The sequence below is a fragment of the Amblyomma maculatum genome, chromosome 5 (assembly GCF_055883805.1).
Source record: "Amblyomma maculatum isolate TAMU_Amacu chromosome 5, ASM5588380v1, whole genome shotgun sequence".
Taxonomy (NCBI): Eukaryota; Metazoa; Arthropoda; class Arachnida; order Ixodida; family Ixodidae; genus Amblyomma; species Amblyomma maculatum.
The window spans coordinates 104849057-104866528 of record NC_139348.1 but is presented as its reverse complement, the minus strand read 5'-3'; the positions used below and the strand labels follow the sequence as shown (position 1 = coordinate 104866528).

Below are 17472 nucleotides of genomic sequence, written 5' to 3'. Positions count from 1 at the left end.
AGATTCTGGATTTTTCTGGCATATTCCAGCTTGACCAGCGCCTCCTCTATGGCGTTGGCTTGACGAGTCCGCGTGATCGCCGGGTGATGGGAAAGAGGGCGGCGGCGACGCGTAAAAGGCTTCGCGCTCTCTCGCGCGGGGAAGTAGGTTTTTCTCGAGCTTCCACGCGACGCCGCGCGGGCCTCGCGCCGTGCCGGCTTGATGAAAATGTGCGCCGATTTCATGACACTGCCCCTCCCTTAAAGAATATTGTCCCACAATATTCACAACAACCACGAACATCGCGCGCACATGCATGCGCTCACAAATTATATGGAGCAAATGTTCACGTCACGCACATACATTGCACAAATTTCACGAACTGCAATCACAAATACAATGCACACATCAGAAGTCTCAAGTTGCGCAAACTCAGATGAAATTTTTTTTTTTTTCACACTTCAGTACCTGATATTCCCAAACATATCAACGCACTATTGTCGGATACACATAGGAATCAACAACACACAACTTTTCAAATGCGAAGCGCACAAACCTAAATTTCCGAGCGTAATTCCAACCCGCGATCGGTGCGTGACACGCTTCTGTCCGCCAGGGATTCTGCCTTCGCTCTAGGCTCTCGCATTTGAGACGCTTCTATGTTCCCCGATCGGGCTACTGAAAATTCACTGAGGCATGACTTATAGTCCCCTTGCAAATCACATAACCAATGTGTGCCGATAATTGCCCCTACAACCAGTAGCGCCGACGGATATACAGGACCCTGTGCCAACGCGCACAGACCAACAAAAAGAATAACTGTAGTAGTGTTCTTTCCTAGGCACCGGTATTATTCCGCTGAAGGTGAAATATCCCAAGCAATGCCCCCATAAGTAGGAAAAACACTTGGGCTACCTGCATCAACGACGGCCTAGGCATTCCTAATTTCATTTCCTGTGTTGCCTCTTTCTTTTCGGCTTCCTCCTGAGGTGCTTCCTTTTGTTTTCTTTTCTCGGGGCTTTTCCTCCGGCTTCACATGGCCTTGCTTGCCTCGCCTTCCCTTTTTCTTTTTAGATTCACTGCAGCACACAGGCGCGGAACTTCGATGAGGATTCTCGGGAAATGTTGCACCCTTGATATTTCCTAACACGAAATCATAGATAGGACGTTCCATGGACGGGGCTGTCAGTTTTCCAGAATAGTATGGCGTTTGCACTTCAAATTTTGCCTCAGGTAGCAACTGAATTGAACCGTCAATTAGCTTCACAGGGCATTTCTCACCAGTCAGATCATTCTCATGGATCAATCTCCGTTTAACAATTACGGCACTGCTACCTGTATCTCGTAGCACAGAAACTGATTTTCTTCCTATCTTTCCCCTCAAAACCGGCATACGATTCACCGCAAATCCAGGTTGCGCGTGTACTACGGCGTTAATCACCCGGAGTTTCTTGTCCTTCTTCCGTTTAACCACCTTCTCTGCTTCCTCCTCCTCTAGGCCGTGCACCACGCGGACTTTCTTGCCGATCTTAAGCTCAACAAAGCCATCGGCATCTTCTTCCTCCAGGCGGCATTCCGACTCTGTCAGAGTCCTCGCGCATGCCGCCTGCGGAGTTGTCTTGTCAGCGTCGGGACACGACATCGCTTTGTGGCCCTTCTGTCTGCATTTCCAACACGAGGACGGATTGTTGGTTGCGAGTTTGCGGCAGTTAGGTGCGATGTGGCCTAGTTGTCCGCAGAGATAACACCTCGGGGTTGACTTCACGCTAGGTTGTGTCTGCAGGAATTCGGGCTTTCGAGGGGTTTCAGAATTTACAATTTTGCTCAAATTTTCGACTCCCTGGGCTTCCAAATACTGGTCTGCGAGATCCTTCATTTCGTCCAATGTATGCGCTTTTCTTTCTTTTAAATAAAGCGACAGACCAGGGTGACAGCTGTCCAGGAATTGTTCCTTAATTAGGAGCTCGCGAAGTGCGCCATACCCTAGTTTAATTTTTGAGAGTTCAATCCAGTGGTCAAAATAATGGCTCAGTCGCGCAATATACTGTGTTGCCGTTTCACCGTCCATAGGTTTTCCAGTCCTGAACTTCTCACGAAACCCATCCGTCGTAAATCTAAACCTTTTAAGTAATGCAGCTTTCACCTTGTTATAGCTGCCGGCATCCTCAGGAGGAAGTCTTCCAAATACGCTTAATGCTTCGCCACTAAGGCAAGTGCTCAAGAGGGTGGCACATTCACCGTCTGTCCAATTTGCATTTATGGCGATCCTTTCGAAGCGCAAGAGGAACGCGTCGAGATCGTCTCTTCTCTCGTCGTACTTCGGGATCAATTTACTTGCGTCTATCCGCAAGCTGCTATGTCCTTCACTGGGGCTATGCACTTCAGCAAAACCGTTGTTGTTCCCTGACCTTTGGAGCTGAAGTTTCATAGTAAGTAATTCCTTTTCTCGCTGAAATTCTTCTTCTCGCTCCTTTCGAGCCCTCTCTCGTTCTTTCTCGGGTTCCTTTTGAGCCCTCTCTCGTTGTTTCTCGGCTTCCTTTTGAGCCCTCTCTCGTTCTTTCTCGGCTTCTTTTAGAGCCCTCTCTCGTTCTGCTTCTGCTCTCTCTCTTTCGTTTTCCCTCTCTCTTTCCTCTTTTTCTCTATGGCTAACCCATTTGCACAGTTCGGCACCGGACAACCCTAGCTGAGTGCCATCCTCAATCAACTCTTTCAGATTCATCTCTGAAGCGCAAACCGTTTGGGTGTAGCCTAAAGTCTGCTTAGCGAACCTCGCCTAAACGCTTCCGCGCGGCCCGACCTCTCGCTATCGCTCAGCTGCTGCACAGTTTACAACCTCTTCGTAAACTCTTCAAACTCGTTCTCCGTTCTCTGAGCTTGAGTGCACGAAACTGTCCTGTCGCTAATGCCAGAATAATTGTCACCCGTTAATAATTAGGGGTATTATTAACGATGCGCCCTTAACGGTGCGCACACTCCCAGACACCCTTAGAGTGAGTGGGGGTAGCTGTTCCGGTCGCAAAGGAGATGCCCTCGACTTGCGTGGCAAGCTCAGCCGGAATTCAACTACCTTGTAGTGACAGAAGGGGGTGGTCGTTTGGTGCCCAGCGGTCGCCGGTTCAAACCAGAGTAAGGATCGGAGTCACAAGTAACAAACAAAACACAATTTATGCACAGCAAGAGACGATACAAAGGGATACACAAGATCACTTGAAATGCACAGACGAGAGGTTCACAGAATAACAAACGCTAAGCATGCAACTACAGAATGATTCATTAACATAGAGGCTTTACAACAGATCAAACCCGAGAGAGTTACACAAACAAACATCAAATTGTTCACCGGGCACTGTTGCAGTCCGACGCCTCAAGAGTCACGATGTGGCCGCCATACGAGACGAGCGCCGCTCCCTTGCAGGTCCGTGGGCTTGCCAGCAGCGGGTGATCCCCGGGAGTCCAGCCGAAGCACAGGCGAGCACGTCGCAAACACTGACTGACTGACTACACAAGCGGCGCGGTCTCTTTAAATAGGGCGCGCCGCGTCTGTCTGTTAGCACGCGCCAAAGCTAGCGCGCACACAAACTTAGCTTCGCTGGTTATAGCGCTCTCTCCTCCTCCCGTCGAGCCGCGCGTCGTCATTGGCTAGGTCCCATAGAAGATTCTGGATTTTTCTGGCATATTCTAGCTTGACCAGCGCCTCCTCTATGGCGTTGACTTGACGAGTCCGCGTGATCGCCGGGGGATGGGAAAGAGGGCGGCGGCGACGCGTACAAGTACAAGGCTTCGCGCTCTCTCGCGCGGGGAAGGAGGTTTTTCTCGAGCTTTCCACGCGAAGCCGCGCGGGCCTCGCGCCGTGCCGGCTTGATGAAAATGTGCGCCGATTTCGTGACGGCATCCAACCACCAGATATTCGAAGTTAAATTTTTGGCTTGCACCTTGTACATATTGCTTACACGGTGCCAAAACTGTTCCAGAAAGCTGTGCCTATTATCGGTTCGGATCCTAAAGAAGTGAGCTAGTGTATGGATATGGCATGCATTTTTCTTATAAGCCGTGAAGCCAATCTTGCCAGTACTTCAGAGTGCTAACGAGACTTGCACGTTCGCTTGATTAGATGATTTTTTACTCCAGCTCTACTTTCTCATTTCGATGCAAGTTCAGTGCAGTCGTTATGGTTGTTTAGAGTAGTTATAATATGACAATTACTAATATGACATTAGCTGATAGTATAATGATAGGTTTGACAGAGTTTCAAGGCATATCCTTACTTTTTACTAAACAGACCATAAATGTAGACTGTACACGTCAAGAGCATTGCGGAAAGGCATCATGATCTCTATCTACATGCAAGCTCCTGAAGTTTCTGACATTTTCAAAAAGAAATGCTTTATGCGCTATTCAAGTTATCATTGGCGCATTTTATTCCTAAAGGGCAATTCCTGTGTAGTTTTGCGTTGTCACCTTGCAGAATTTTCAGAGTGCACTCTTCTTATCTGTAATCTTGTCGCATCGTGCGAATTTATCATCCATTACCATGCAAACAGGGTGTTGTTCCGATTACGGTCTGTGTGCGGGTATCAAGGCCACGAGTCAACGGGATGAGGTGAACGAAAACTGTATTTTTACATTATTTGCAATCATGGCAAAAGGCAAAACTATAGACGGCCAGGGAGTCTCCGCCATGTCTACTCCAGGCGAGCAGCACTAAACTCAACGACGCTCACGAGGGCATCCGCGACAAGCAGCAGCGCCTTCTCTTATAGGCCCCGAAAAGCGTTGGCGTTTTAATTGTCCACTCCAGAGGAAGGAGTTGGCAACCAAAGAGGTTCAATAGCGAGCGCGCTGGTATTCCGCCACGGCGCGAGGGGGGACAGGATGGCCCAGACAAAACGTCGGACTGTCTGGCGCAAATGAGGCATGCTCGCCGGTGAAGCTACTCCGCAGTGGTTGCAAGTCGTGCGGCGCAGCATCTTGATTTGCAAAGAGCATTCGGCGCTCGCCACCCGCTCGGCTCTAACTCTCCAACCGCTGCAGAAGCCGCGGAAACATAGAGTCTAGAAGCCAGATCATAATAGAGCCTATTTTTACCAACTAGGAACGGCAATATATCTTTCACAAAAAAGCGAACTTTGTTCCTCTTCCGCTATCTTGCTGACAGGTTCTGCTTATTCTATGGGTGTAAGATATTAAGCACTGGCGCTAAAAAGAAACAAACATAAATATTAGGCCGAAACTAATGTTTAAACGAAATAATTATGCCACTGAAAGGGTTAATGAGGAACATAAATAATTGAGACGCGACCAAGAATAGCGCACCAGTCTTGCCTAGAACAAAGGGGAAATTTGTCACACGCAATTCTTAATGTACTGCTGACTTGGGTTTTCACAATATTATTATAATGCAGGTGTACCTTTGCATAACGTAAGCGATGGCAGAGATTGAGAGGCTGATTGGTCCCGGCCTCACCTGCCTGGGCGGGCGGGCGACATTGTCGCTTTGGACTTCTTCCTGCATCATATTGTTACACAGCAACAAGCAAAGAGAACGGCACAATATGGTCACGGGGTGAAGGATGTTTTAATGGCTGGCCTAGCGCGAGGGCTCCTCTCACGCCACTGCCGATCTTCGCAACACTTCCCGGGGCCAACAAGCGATAGTCCCGATCGGTTCTTTTTAGACGACGTTTACGTGACGGTGTAGATGTTCAAGAAAAGAGAGAAGAGAATGATGCGCTTGCCACCACGATGACGATGACTACGATGATGCTTGGGTGATCCGCCTCCGCTAGAGCTCTTCAGCCATCCGCCATCAAAGTATCAATGGGTCTGATGGCTTGAGGTCGCGTCGGGAGGCCGGGCGGGGCGGAGGTTTAGTGTTCGTGTCTTTTGATTATTCGGGTCCATCGGGTCCATCGGGGCTGGGCGGTAGTAGTTGCTGCTCGTCCGGTCTGAGCCGGAAGGGCTGGAGCAAAGCTGCGCGGCGATATCCCAGGGCTCTCGGTCGATGGTCTTGGCTTACGGATGGCATCGATGCTCCAAGGCGAGAATGGGGATGACGCACCCCGCATCTCCACCAAAATGTTGCGTGGCGACAAGCAACAAAACGGCACCACATGGTGGCATTGTCAAGGATTATTAATTAATGGCTGGCCTGGTGCGAGGGCCCCTCTCACGCCACTTCCGATCTTCTTCTTCGCAACAATATAATGTTGATGCTTAATAGGGTATGGGTTTTTTGCGTGGGCTGCATTATATGCAGGTGAGTAAGCTGAGCGGCGTTTTGAGAGGCAGCCGTCGCATCACATGAGCATTAATTTTGATTTCTCTTCCACAAAACAACATCGCTCGATGCCAAGGTTCCAGTCACTGCTCTCATACACGCATAGTTTTCGGGGCTCAATGCGCATTTGCATGCACAAAGTTTTTCGGTGTTAAGCTTACCTCCATCATCGACAGTGAATATAGCTTTCTGCTGAAAGCTTGTCGTTAAGAGCGATTATCACCTGCTTAATTTTTTTGACTGCTATGTGACCCACGTTGTTTCTGACAATGTAAAGGGAAGATGTAAGATCATTCATTTATTCTTGGCTTTAGTTCGCTTTTGGACGCGCAATATTTCACGTAAAAGCACCCTCGCAGCTGTAGATGCCGACTCTAGTTTTGCCCGAGTACCCCAGCTGGCTACCCCCGATGTAGTCAGCGCAGCTGGGGCCTTCGTACGCCCCAAGAATGAGAGCGTCATTCACATCTGTTACATGGCTGTGTTATCAACCAATTGACACCATTTCTCAGCTCCACCACATGGATATTTCCCGCTATGCATGCGCATATAGCGACAATAGGGCTTTTAAATGTTTTGTCCTTAACACACCTTTGTGACAGTTACTAACAAGTTGAAGAACCCCCATGAGGAATCATCAAAGTAGACGCCAACGGTGCTAGTTCTAGTTTATGTATGTAAGTTTCACACGTAATTTTCATATATGTAATGCCTTATTGTTCTCGGTGCTGCTCTCAGAGTGGGGTTTAAAAATTGTCATTCTTATTGTCAAGATATGAAAAAGAACTAAACAAGGAAAAATGGGGAACGCCTCAGTTCGCAGATGAGCACCTAGTCAAGATGATATGCGTGCTTTTGCTGGATACTTTTCATTTTAGTGCTGGCTTTAAGCGATTTTTCTATTCCAATAGTGATGCTCAACATTCACAAAATGTAAATATTTTTAAGCCTTCTTAAAATGTGAAAAACGAAGGGCCTGTTACGGTTTTGTGCTGCTTCCGGGTTAGATGGTAGTTCAAGAAGCTACTAATTCTAGCATGCACTGTTCCAAGCGTGTTCGTTTTCTTTAGATGTAACAAGGAAATCCGCCAACAAATACATATCTAGACAATGTACATTTAAGTAAACATTTTTCGTTTTTTAAAAAAAAACTATTCTCTCCTCCAAACACACTTGACGCCGCGAGATATGTAACCAGTTGAGGCTACTTAGAATTCTGTTAGTCACTGCATTTAGATTTCTTAACGCATCCTTGTTCAGCCCTGAAGTGAAGTTAACTGTAGTAGATTTACTTGCCGCTTGATCTTCTTACATCCAATAGAAGTGTATTTTAACATTTTTTTCCATATAACCGAGCAACTGAGTGATCGGACTTTAAAGGTAACAACAACCATCCATATATTGTGAGCATTTATCTATATTCTGTATAATTTTGAGCCGGAGCGTCCAGCTCTAAAAATCATGCGATTCGTAATGCAGTTAAAGGTTTCCTAATCTCCCGTCGGAAACATTTAGATGTACTCTGCCCAATTTGAGCTGCAACTGTGATTGTTAGGGGAGAGCCACTTGAAGGCTTATAAGCAAAGCACCTGGGCTGGAAGCGTTAGGTAAATGCGGCACGTCGGTGTTTCACCTAGTAAGACTAGATGACATATAATCAAGCAGATAGCATATAATACATACGAAATGGTATAGCAACGGAGTGTGTGGATCGATATCATCAAAGCACTTTTGTGTACAATTGTCTGAAAGGTGTGTCTTTTGCAGCAGTAGTTCTACTTGTTGTTCTTTAATTCTGAATTGCAGTGCGGAGGTGATCCCGTGTGCCGATTACGAATGTCATCAACCACGAGGAGGGTGTGCAGTTGCGGGGAACCGGCGCCGGTGCCAAAGTATACACTACTTCCTTCCATATGCAGTCCTCTCACCTTTGGAACCGTCCGCACCAGCTCGTCCAGACGGGCGAGGCCAAGGCGTGCAGACTCTACCTTTGCAATAAAATATGAATCCCACATCGTGCAACACTGTTTTGTATCATTTCAAGAAGCCGATAGATAAGATTAAAAACCACGCCCAACGGGGCATACTAGACATCGCGTTACCGTTAAGCCGAGGTGGACAATGTTGGCTTTGGCTCTTAGCTGAGCCCGTGAGATCACGAAATTGAAACATCGGAACAGCTGCATTTCAAGGCTAACAATGACCGAAAGATGCGCATGCTTAAAAAGCAATTGAATCACTTTTTGATAAATTTAGCGATATTCAAGGATTCAAACCTGCATAGGCTGTAGGTAATGCATGCAAAGTGTGTGCAAGCGTTCAATCTGATAGCGTATCCACGACAAAATCTTGAGCTCCTCGCAGCACTGAAATTCTGCCGAAAAGCTCGGGGATTACAGCCGAACGGTGATATTTCTAATAGTCGTTGCCCTCACCCCCGCCCCACTGCTCCTTTTCGGACTGTACGTGCTAATCAACATATCTACGGATTTGTTTTAGGCAGCCTTGTTTTTATTTCAACCATCAATGACTTCATCATGCGCCCCCCACCCGTAGCTGTGTACAGTGGCGAAGCCTGAGGCGTCGCGGGTTTAATCGCCAATTGCTCTATTGTTTCAAATGATATCACCAAGATATTTCGCATGCTTTAAGTGTAAGATATAATCCTTGAACCGCTCTAAACTCATCGATATCTAAAATTGGTGTAGCTTCCTTTAAGTATAAGTCTTAGTTACTTCGGTGCACTCCACAAACGACAATTGTTTTGCTTTATTTGAAGCGTCATTTTGAAGTAACCGCAAAAGGACCATCGCGGCCTAGAGAAATGTGAACAATGGGCCAGCTGCCATGGACGCAGCACACCACTTTATGTGAGAAGAACCTTCAAGCATGGAATTTTGCGGTAAATAATCTAGTCACGCACATACTATTCACTGATAAATGCCAGTCTAGGGATAAATGACATTCGTTACCACCGCTACACATGGTTTTAGCTTCATCCAGCTAGTCAAGATGGAGGCTGCTTTGTGACAGGAATGCAATTTCATAACATACGTACCTCCAATTGTAGGCCAGCATCTAGAAAGAAGGCACAGTATCCTGAATTGACAGATACTGCCTGCCTTCTTTAATTTCTAAAACCAGTCAAATAAAGAAGTTCAAAAATTTTCCAAACTGTGGCAGTTTGCACTTTGTGAAACAGTGCTTTCACATCTACTAGCCGCTAGGGGGCCAACCTGAGCGGATGTCTGGAACGTCGGCTCCGGCAAACGGTACGTGCTACTCCTGCCCAATCTCTCCTACGGCCACTAATCTGCTCGAAAAGCAACTTAAGTGCCTAAGGAAGACAGGAAAACCGCCAATTCCGGGCGAAATCTGACTTTTACTGTGTTAAGAACATTTATCGGACTGAGACGCTCAGCCGCCCAGCTAAGCCCAATTCCGCGTCCGCTCTTCCGCCGGCACCGCCGGCGATACCAGCCGCTGTCATGGAAGTAACGGTTGAAGGCCAAACCGTTACCGCACAAGAGCTACTGTCAGATGATTGGACACCAGTCCTGTATAAAGCCTACGCCTCCCTACCAGCCAGTTCGTCGAAACCACCTAGCCACTCCGAGAACGCTACATCCGAGGCAGTTAACCCGAACGCCAGGAACGCTGCGCGCGACGCCGCAGCCGCAGCCGGGAGCGGCAAGGTGCCGGCCCGTCTACCACCTGCGACCAAGGAGGCTCGTCTCACAGTGCAGCGCAGCAAGCAGCTGCCACCACTCCCACCCAACGCTATCCGAGTGGTCGTTCGCCCGCGAGGTGAACTACGACTCCGAGGCGTCCCAACACCTCGACTCTGGAAGGCAGTGCAGAGCCAGCTCCAAATTACTCTACCGGACGACTTCTGCCTGCGCATCCACCCGACCAACAACACTTTCACCATGGCAACAACACACCTCCCAACGGCCGAGACACTCAAGACGCTGACCTCCCTCACCATTGGCAACCAAACCTACCCGTGCGCGGCTTACGTGGCACCTCCACCGGGCTCTACCAGAGGAGTCATCACAAATGCCTATGATGACGAGACCCCAACGCAACTTTACGAAGACCTCGTCAGAAAAAATCCGGAGTATACCATACTAGCAGTCCGACGCATGGGAAAGACGCACTCCATTTTAATCACCTTCGACGCAAACGCAGTCCCACATTCCATCAAATACATGGGAGCCATCCACCGCTGCACCCCATACCGCGGCAGTCCGGACGCCTGTACCAATTGCAGACAGCCGGGTCACCGTCATGACGTATGCCCAAGCCCCAAGACCAACGTTTGCCCCCGCTGTGAAACACGACATTCGCAACAAGACTCTCCTTGTATGCCCAAGTGCATTTTGTGCGAGGGCCCTCACCTTACCGGTACGGGATCGTGCAAGGGGCGAAACCTTCACCAGCCACGGAAACAGCCAAGCCACCTACAAACGCAGCAGCAAGAATCGGTCGCATCCAGGGACAATTTTCCCCAGCTATCGTCCGGACGCGCCCAGCCCAGCCAGCATAAGCAAGCCTGGACAGTGCCGCTGAAACAAGCCTGGGACATCCCCAACTCTTCTCACCAGCACAAGACACCCGCAACAGCGACTCTCAATCTACAACATGCCTTGGAGAAATCCCAGGAGGAGGCAGCGACAGCCAAAGCAGAAGCTTCAGCAGCCCCAGCAGAAGCCATCGCCCTCCATCAGCACATCGCCAAACTGGAAGCCCAGATAAGTGCTCTTGCCACTGGCTCTCCCATTCCCCCTGCCCTCGCTCCTACCGCATCCCAACCTCCACCACCCTCAAACCCACCCACCACCCACACCTTGCCGAGCCACTCCCACCCTACTTCTCCTGATTTGCTAGCAATGGAGCCTGACACAGAACCCCCTACGAATTCAACTCTGTGCACGACGCCCCCTCCCTCCACCCCCATCTCACTAGACGACATACCAACCCTGCTTGAGTCCCTTGCTAAACGCTTTGAGGCAAAATTGCAGGACGCTATCACTCACATCAACCAGGAATGTGCAACCCTCAAAGACGCTGTAATCCACATAACACAAGACAATGCTACTCTTACTCACCGATTCGACGTGCTAACGCAAGGATTCTTGACCGCTATAACGATCTTTAATCCCGGCTCAATTCTTACGCAACGTGCCTCCCAAAGCGGGACCCCACCCCAAATAGACGAAAGAAGCCCAAAGCACCGGAAGGACAAGACAATCCTATCCCTGCCGTAGCTCGTGACTCCCACCCACCCGTTATGGCTTCTCTCCATATCGACTCTCATGATGGCATCTCCGAACCGTAACTTTACACTCTGGCAGTGGAACTGCCGGGGCTTTGGCCAGAAGCGTCATGTGGTCCTCCAATTGCTGTCCTGCGCTACGGGACCTGACATCCTTGCCCTGCAGGAGCCCTCCAACCCGCTCACCCTCCCCGGCCCTACTCCTATTCTGCCCACATCAGCCACACCCCCTCGCATAGCGTTTCTAGTTAGTAGCTCAATTACCACCATCTCCCATCCCCTAGCAATTAAGATGTTGATCACCTTTTAATTGAGCTTGTTCCGCAACACGCTCGAGCGAACAGCCTCTTCGTCCTGAATGTATATAGCCACCCTAAGTGCCTCAAAAGCAACTTCGAACGCCTTTTTACAGTTGCGAAGCGCATAGCAAGCAAGTGCCCCTTACTCGTCGTTGGAGACTTTAACGCCCCACATAGTTCCTGGGGTTACCCGCACGACACACCAATAGGACGGCGGGTGTGGTTAGACGCGCAACAAACCGGTCTCTCTCTGCTCAACGACCCTACCTTTCCTACGCGCACAGGAACCAGTGTCTGCAGAGACACTACACCAGCCCTTACGTTCGCACATCGCCTCCCTCATGCCGCATGGTGCAACACACAAGAGAATCTAGGTAGCGACCATTGCATCATCGAAATTCTCTTACACATTCAACTACCCCGCAGGCCTCCCAGAGGCTCCACTTTCACGAAGTGGGACTCTTTCTGATCACGTAGAGCAGCCCGCGCCTTCGCCCCCATCACGGACATCACTGAATGGTCCAAACAACTACAAAGTGTTGTCCGATCCGCAACTCTTCCCCTACAAGAGGACTTCCCAATGACACAGTTGACTCCCACCTCCTACGTTTATGCGAAGCTAAATTAGGCTTAGAACGATGCTGGCAAAAGCAGCGTTGGAACCGCACACAGACGCCGCCTCGCCTGTCTTAAAAAAGAGATAGAGGCGCATGCAGCAACTCTTTCACGACAAAACTGGGAATCACTACGCAACAAGCTGGATGGCAACATGAGTCTACCTCGGATCTGGAACCTCTTTCGACACTTAATAGACTCCACGCAGTCAAAGACTACCCAAAGACACAACTTCACCAAACTCATGCATTCTTCCGATACACCTGCACTGGAACTTCTCCAAAAACTTAGAAATCAGTACTTCCCTACACACCCTCCTGTAACGCACCCCGATTATGCAGGCCCCCCTAACGACCTCCTCGACCAACCCATTACAGAAGCAGAGGTTCAGGCTGATCTCCAGAAACTTAACACATCCTCAGCCCCCGGTCCAGACGGGGTCCATAACAAGGCACTCCGGAATCTCGACGCTCAATCTGTTGCCGCCCTTACTGAATAGTTTAACGAGTGCTGGCAAACGGACACCCTCCCACCGCAATGGAAAGAGGCCAAAATCGTCTTCATACCCAAACATGGGAAACCTCTGCTCACCTCTAACCTCAGACCCATCCCCATCACTTCTGTTGGAAAGCTCATGGAGCATGTACTCCAGATTAGGCTGTGCCAGTACCTAGAAGGCAACAATCTTATGCCCACTTGTATGTTTGGATTTCGTCCTGGGCTTACCACACAGGACGTGTTTCTACAGCTAAAACAGCACATTCTCGACTCCCAAACCTACGACACCAAAGCTATTCTAGGTGTGGACCTCACTAAGGCATTCGATAACGTTACGCACTCAGCTATCCTACAGAACCTTAGAAGCCTGGGAGTCGGCGCCAGGATGTACAACTACATTCGAGATTTCCTCAGCCACCGCACAGCCACACTTACCTTCGGCGACCACCGCCTCCCAAGCATCATGCTGGGAGCACGAGGTACGCCCCAGGGTGCCGTCCTCTCCCCTATTTTTTCAATATAGCACTTCTTCACCTACCCCAAAAACTAGCTCAAATCCCCGACATCCATTTCAGCCTCTACGCCGACGACATCACTGTCTGGACAAACCACGGCAGTGACGCCGAAATAGAAGAGCACCTACAATTGACACTAACTACCATCGGCACATACGTACGGGAGCGTGGCCTGACCTGCTCCCCTTCAAAATCAGAGCTCTTTCTCTACCACCCAAAGCAACAGGACAACGTCAATCCTCCCATCTCCCTCACGCTAGGTACCCATTCCATCCCACTAGTATCCAAAATCCGAGTGCTAGGGCTAATGCTTCACTCCCATGGCGAGCACGGAGAAGTCATAAAGGCTCTCCAAATACACGCTCAACAGGCCACCCGACTGACTCGCCGCATAGCGAACCGCTGGGCTGGCCTACGCGAGCGAAACACCTTTCGCCTCACCCAGGCTTACATCATAAGCCGCACCGTATATGCCCTTCCATACCTTCCCCTCCGACAGAAGGAGAGAGACCGGTTAAACGCGCTCCTGCGGAGTTGCACGAAGATGGCTCTACTCCTTCCCCCCAGCACATCCGACGATCGGCTTCTCAAACTCGGTGTCCACAACACCTTTGAGGAACTTACAGAAGCCCAAATATACAGTCTGTCGAACTCAGAGGCTGGCCGCGCTCTATTATCCAAATTAAACCTAAACCCAATTACACACCCTACAAAGGTGTCCCCCTTTCTTCTATCTTCCGCTCTAACCTAAATATACCCCCCTCCCCAAGAACATGCACCCTGAGCGAGATGGGAACCGCAGAATAGCAAGGGCTCGGGCCCTCCACAAACAGTATGGCGAGGATCATGAGGTGGCCTATGTGGACGCAGCGGAATATACGTCAGGCCACCGTATGGCCCTGGCGGTAGCCGACAATCAAGCAAAACTTCTAACCTCCAGCTCAATCATCACCAATTCGGCCATAGAGGCAGAAGAGGCAGCCATCGCGCTTGCTCTGACCTCTACATCTGCCAACATAATTATCTCCGACTCCAAATCTGCCATTCTCAACTATGCCAATGGCTACATATCTCGCACCGCTGCTCGCTTACTATGCTTCTGGCAGCCCCGGCAAGCTGTAACCCTTATCTGGACTCCAGCACATGCCGGCCTCCCTGGCAACGAAGAGGCTCAATCTCTAGCCCGAGGTCTCACATTCCGGGCAGGAGAAGATGAGCCCCTTCTACAGGCCGAGGAGCGTCTGCTCTCCTTCCGCGATATTCTCTCATATTACCAGGACAAACGAAGAGAATACGCACCCCCAGCCCCGGCCCTTACCATAGCGCACGCCGCACACTGGCGACGACTACAAACTCGCACTGCTCCATACCCCATACTACTACATGCCAGATACCCAGAACAATTTCCCTCCTCATGCAAACTTTGCGGCAAACCAGGAGATTTCCTACACACTCTCCTTACATGCCCCACCTCCCCTCATCCCCCATCACCGACCGTGGCGGAGTCTTACTGGGAAACTCTACTGACCAACACTTCTGCTCAAGACCAGCGCCAGATCATCTCCAGTGCTATGAGAAGGATAGCGCTCCAAGGGCTATCCTTCGCTTTGTAAGGGTGCCCTCCTCACAGTGAGGGAGCACCCAAGTGCCATGTAGAGGGCTTCGCCCCCACTATTCCTATCATTGGCATTAAATGTTTTTACCACCACCAACCGATTGAAGCGAAGTTAGGCAGCGTATTCTTTTCGCTGCAATGCTTGCCAAACTGTATTTCGATTGGATCAGATCATGATACAGGAAATTAAGGTGTCAGTGCATTGAGCAAACATGCGTTTCAGCGAAACTTAAAACATACGTTTAATACGAAATTTGCGAGAAAGAATCTTTTCATCTCAAGTTTGAAGGAGCTTGTGAACAGTTAGTGAAACTGAAAACAATTGAAATGCAAAATATATGTCTGAAATTTTTCTTTACCTAGTATTTTTGAACTTGCACCAAGTCTCACAATTTAAAAGGCTCTTAAACGAGTAAAAATATTTTGGCTCCAACAATCAGGGAAATCTATACTGCGAAGATATCGGAGGTGGCAGCATCACATCGGGACCATTGAGATGGAATGACCAAGGTAAGCCTTAGTCTCTTGTTAAGTACAGATGCTGTCATTGCTGACGTACTCTTAGGCACAATCATTTGGCTGGCTGAATTTTATTTTTCGGCTCCCTAGTAAAGACAAGAACTGAAGGCATGAAAAGTGCGAACTAATCATACAGACTTTGACATATCATAGATTGCATATATAATGTAAATTCACTTAAAAGTAAGCACTGGGGCTTCACGAGTCTTTCTGCCACATATGCTTTGAATTATGGGCAGAGCTATGCATAACAAACCAGTCAACAAGATGGACAATACCCTACCTTTTTTTATGAATCAAGCCTTCATGTCTACACATTTTTTCTCTGAAAATAATATGCATATGGGTTGTGAAGAGCCAAATGCACATTGCATACAAGCAGATGTGTTAATTGTTGGAAAAGTGATCAGAAACTGGAGGAGAGAGAGAGAGAGAGAAACAACTTTTAATGCCAAAGAGTAATAAGGCATGTCGGCCTGGCTTGGTCCCCAGGTGGAGGCGATAATGATGATGATGATGATGATGATGATAAGCTCTTTATATACTCCCAAAGAAGGGGAACCAGCAGAAAGAATGGTTGCACTGCCTAGAGATTGAGTGAGTGAAAAAACTTTATTGAGGTCTTTTGGTTAGTCTCGGAGAGTCTTCCTGCAGCCGCTTCTTCGCCACCATTGGAGACTCCTTAGCACGGGTGGTTCCCTCATTCCAGGGCTCCACTGGTCCTGGCTACCTCGCATGCGTGCTGCACCAATGCCCTTTTGGCGGTGAGCTCGCAGCTGGTTAGCAGGCCCTCCCATTGCTCCGCACTCGGGTTAGTTTGTTTGTGGAAAGTGTAGTTGTGTTTACATTCCCATGTGACGGGGTATAGGGTCGGACTGTCTCCGCACCAGGGGCAGCTATCTCTATACTGTGTGGGAAACATTTTGTTTAGAATGTATAAGTTGTGGAAGGTGCCAGTCTGCAGTCTTCTCCAGCTGGTCGCTTCTTCTTGTGTGAGTCGCTTGTGGGGCGGAGGGTATTTTAACCTTCTGCCTCTGTAGTGATTTAAAATATCTGCGTACGTCGGGTCCACCATCACGGGGTCCACGAGGTCTTCTGTCAGCAAGGCTCGGTGCGTGATTTCGCGAACCAGGCTGTCCGCCCTCATGTTGCCCTCTATGTTGGTGTGCGCCGGTGCCCAGAAAACTACTTGTGTTGCTTTATAGCCCGAGGCTCCTGCGCCGAGGAGAATGCGTAGGGCCTCCCTGCAGATCCTTCCTTGTTGGAACCTTCTGCAGGCTGTCTTGGAGTCTGTTATTATAACCTGTGATTCGTTTCTTCGATAGCCCTCGGCCGCTGCGAGTGCCACAGCGATCTCCTCTCCGTCTACTACCGATCTTCCTCTCGCGGATGCGCAGCTGATCGTGTTGCCTGAGCAGTCAACCACCGCTGCTGCTATCCTCGTGTTGGTGCTGTATCTGTCTCTCGGGTATAGTCCTGCGTCTGTATATACTGTATATGCCTTTTTAGCTAGGTGGTTCTCCACGTATTCTGCTCTTGCTTGTCTTCTGGTCGCGTGTAGGTTGGGATCCATATTTCGTGGTATCGGGCGAATTCTGAGGGTTCGCCGGATTTCGTCTGGAATGTTTTCGTTTGGGTCTGGCGTGTTTTCCGCCTGGTAGCCTAGTCTTCTCAGTAGTCTTCTGCCTGTTTCCGTGAGCTCTAGCCTTTCTAGCTGTGCTTCCAGTTGGGCCGTCGCCAGCTCCTCAAAGGTGTTGTGAACTCCCAGTTCTAGTAGCTTGTTGTTTGGGGTGTTTCTTGGTAGGTTTAGGGCCGTTTTGTAGGCTTTCCTTATCAGAGCTTCGGCCTGTTCTTTTTCTTTCCTGATTGCCGGGTGG

At 49.3% G+C, this 17472-nt stretch overlaps 1 long non-coding RNA gene and 1 pseudogene across 1 annotated transcript in view; both read left to right on the top strand.

Moving 5' to 3' along the window:
* LOC146189107 (uncharacterized) overlaps positions 1-8264 on the top strand; it is a 35080-nt gene extending 26816 nt beyond the window's left edge. The window contains exon 7 of the long non-coding RNA XR_014707275.1: positions 8063-8264. This is a non-coding gene — a long non-coding RNA (uncharacterized LOC146189107). The remainder of the gene's footprint in view (positions 1-8062) is intronic.
* A 1480-nt stretch (positions 8265-9744) lies between these two features.
* LOC146189106 (uncharacterized) lies at positions 9745-11597 on the top strand (annotated as a pseudogene).
* The last annotated feature ends 5875 nt before the right edge of the window (positions 11598-17472 follow it).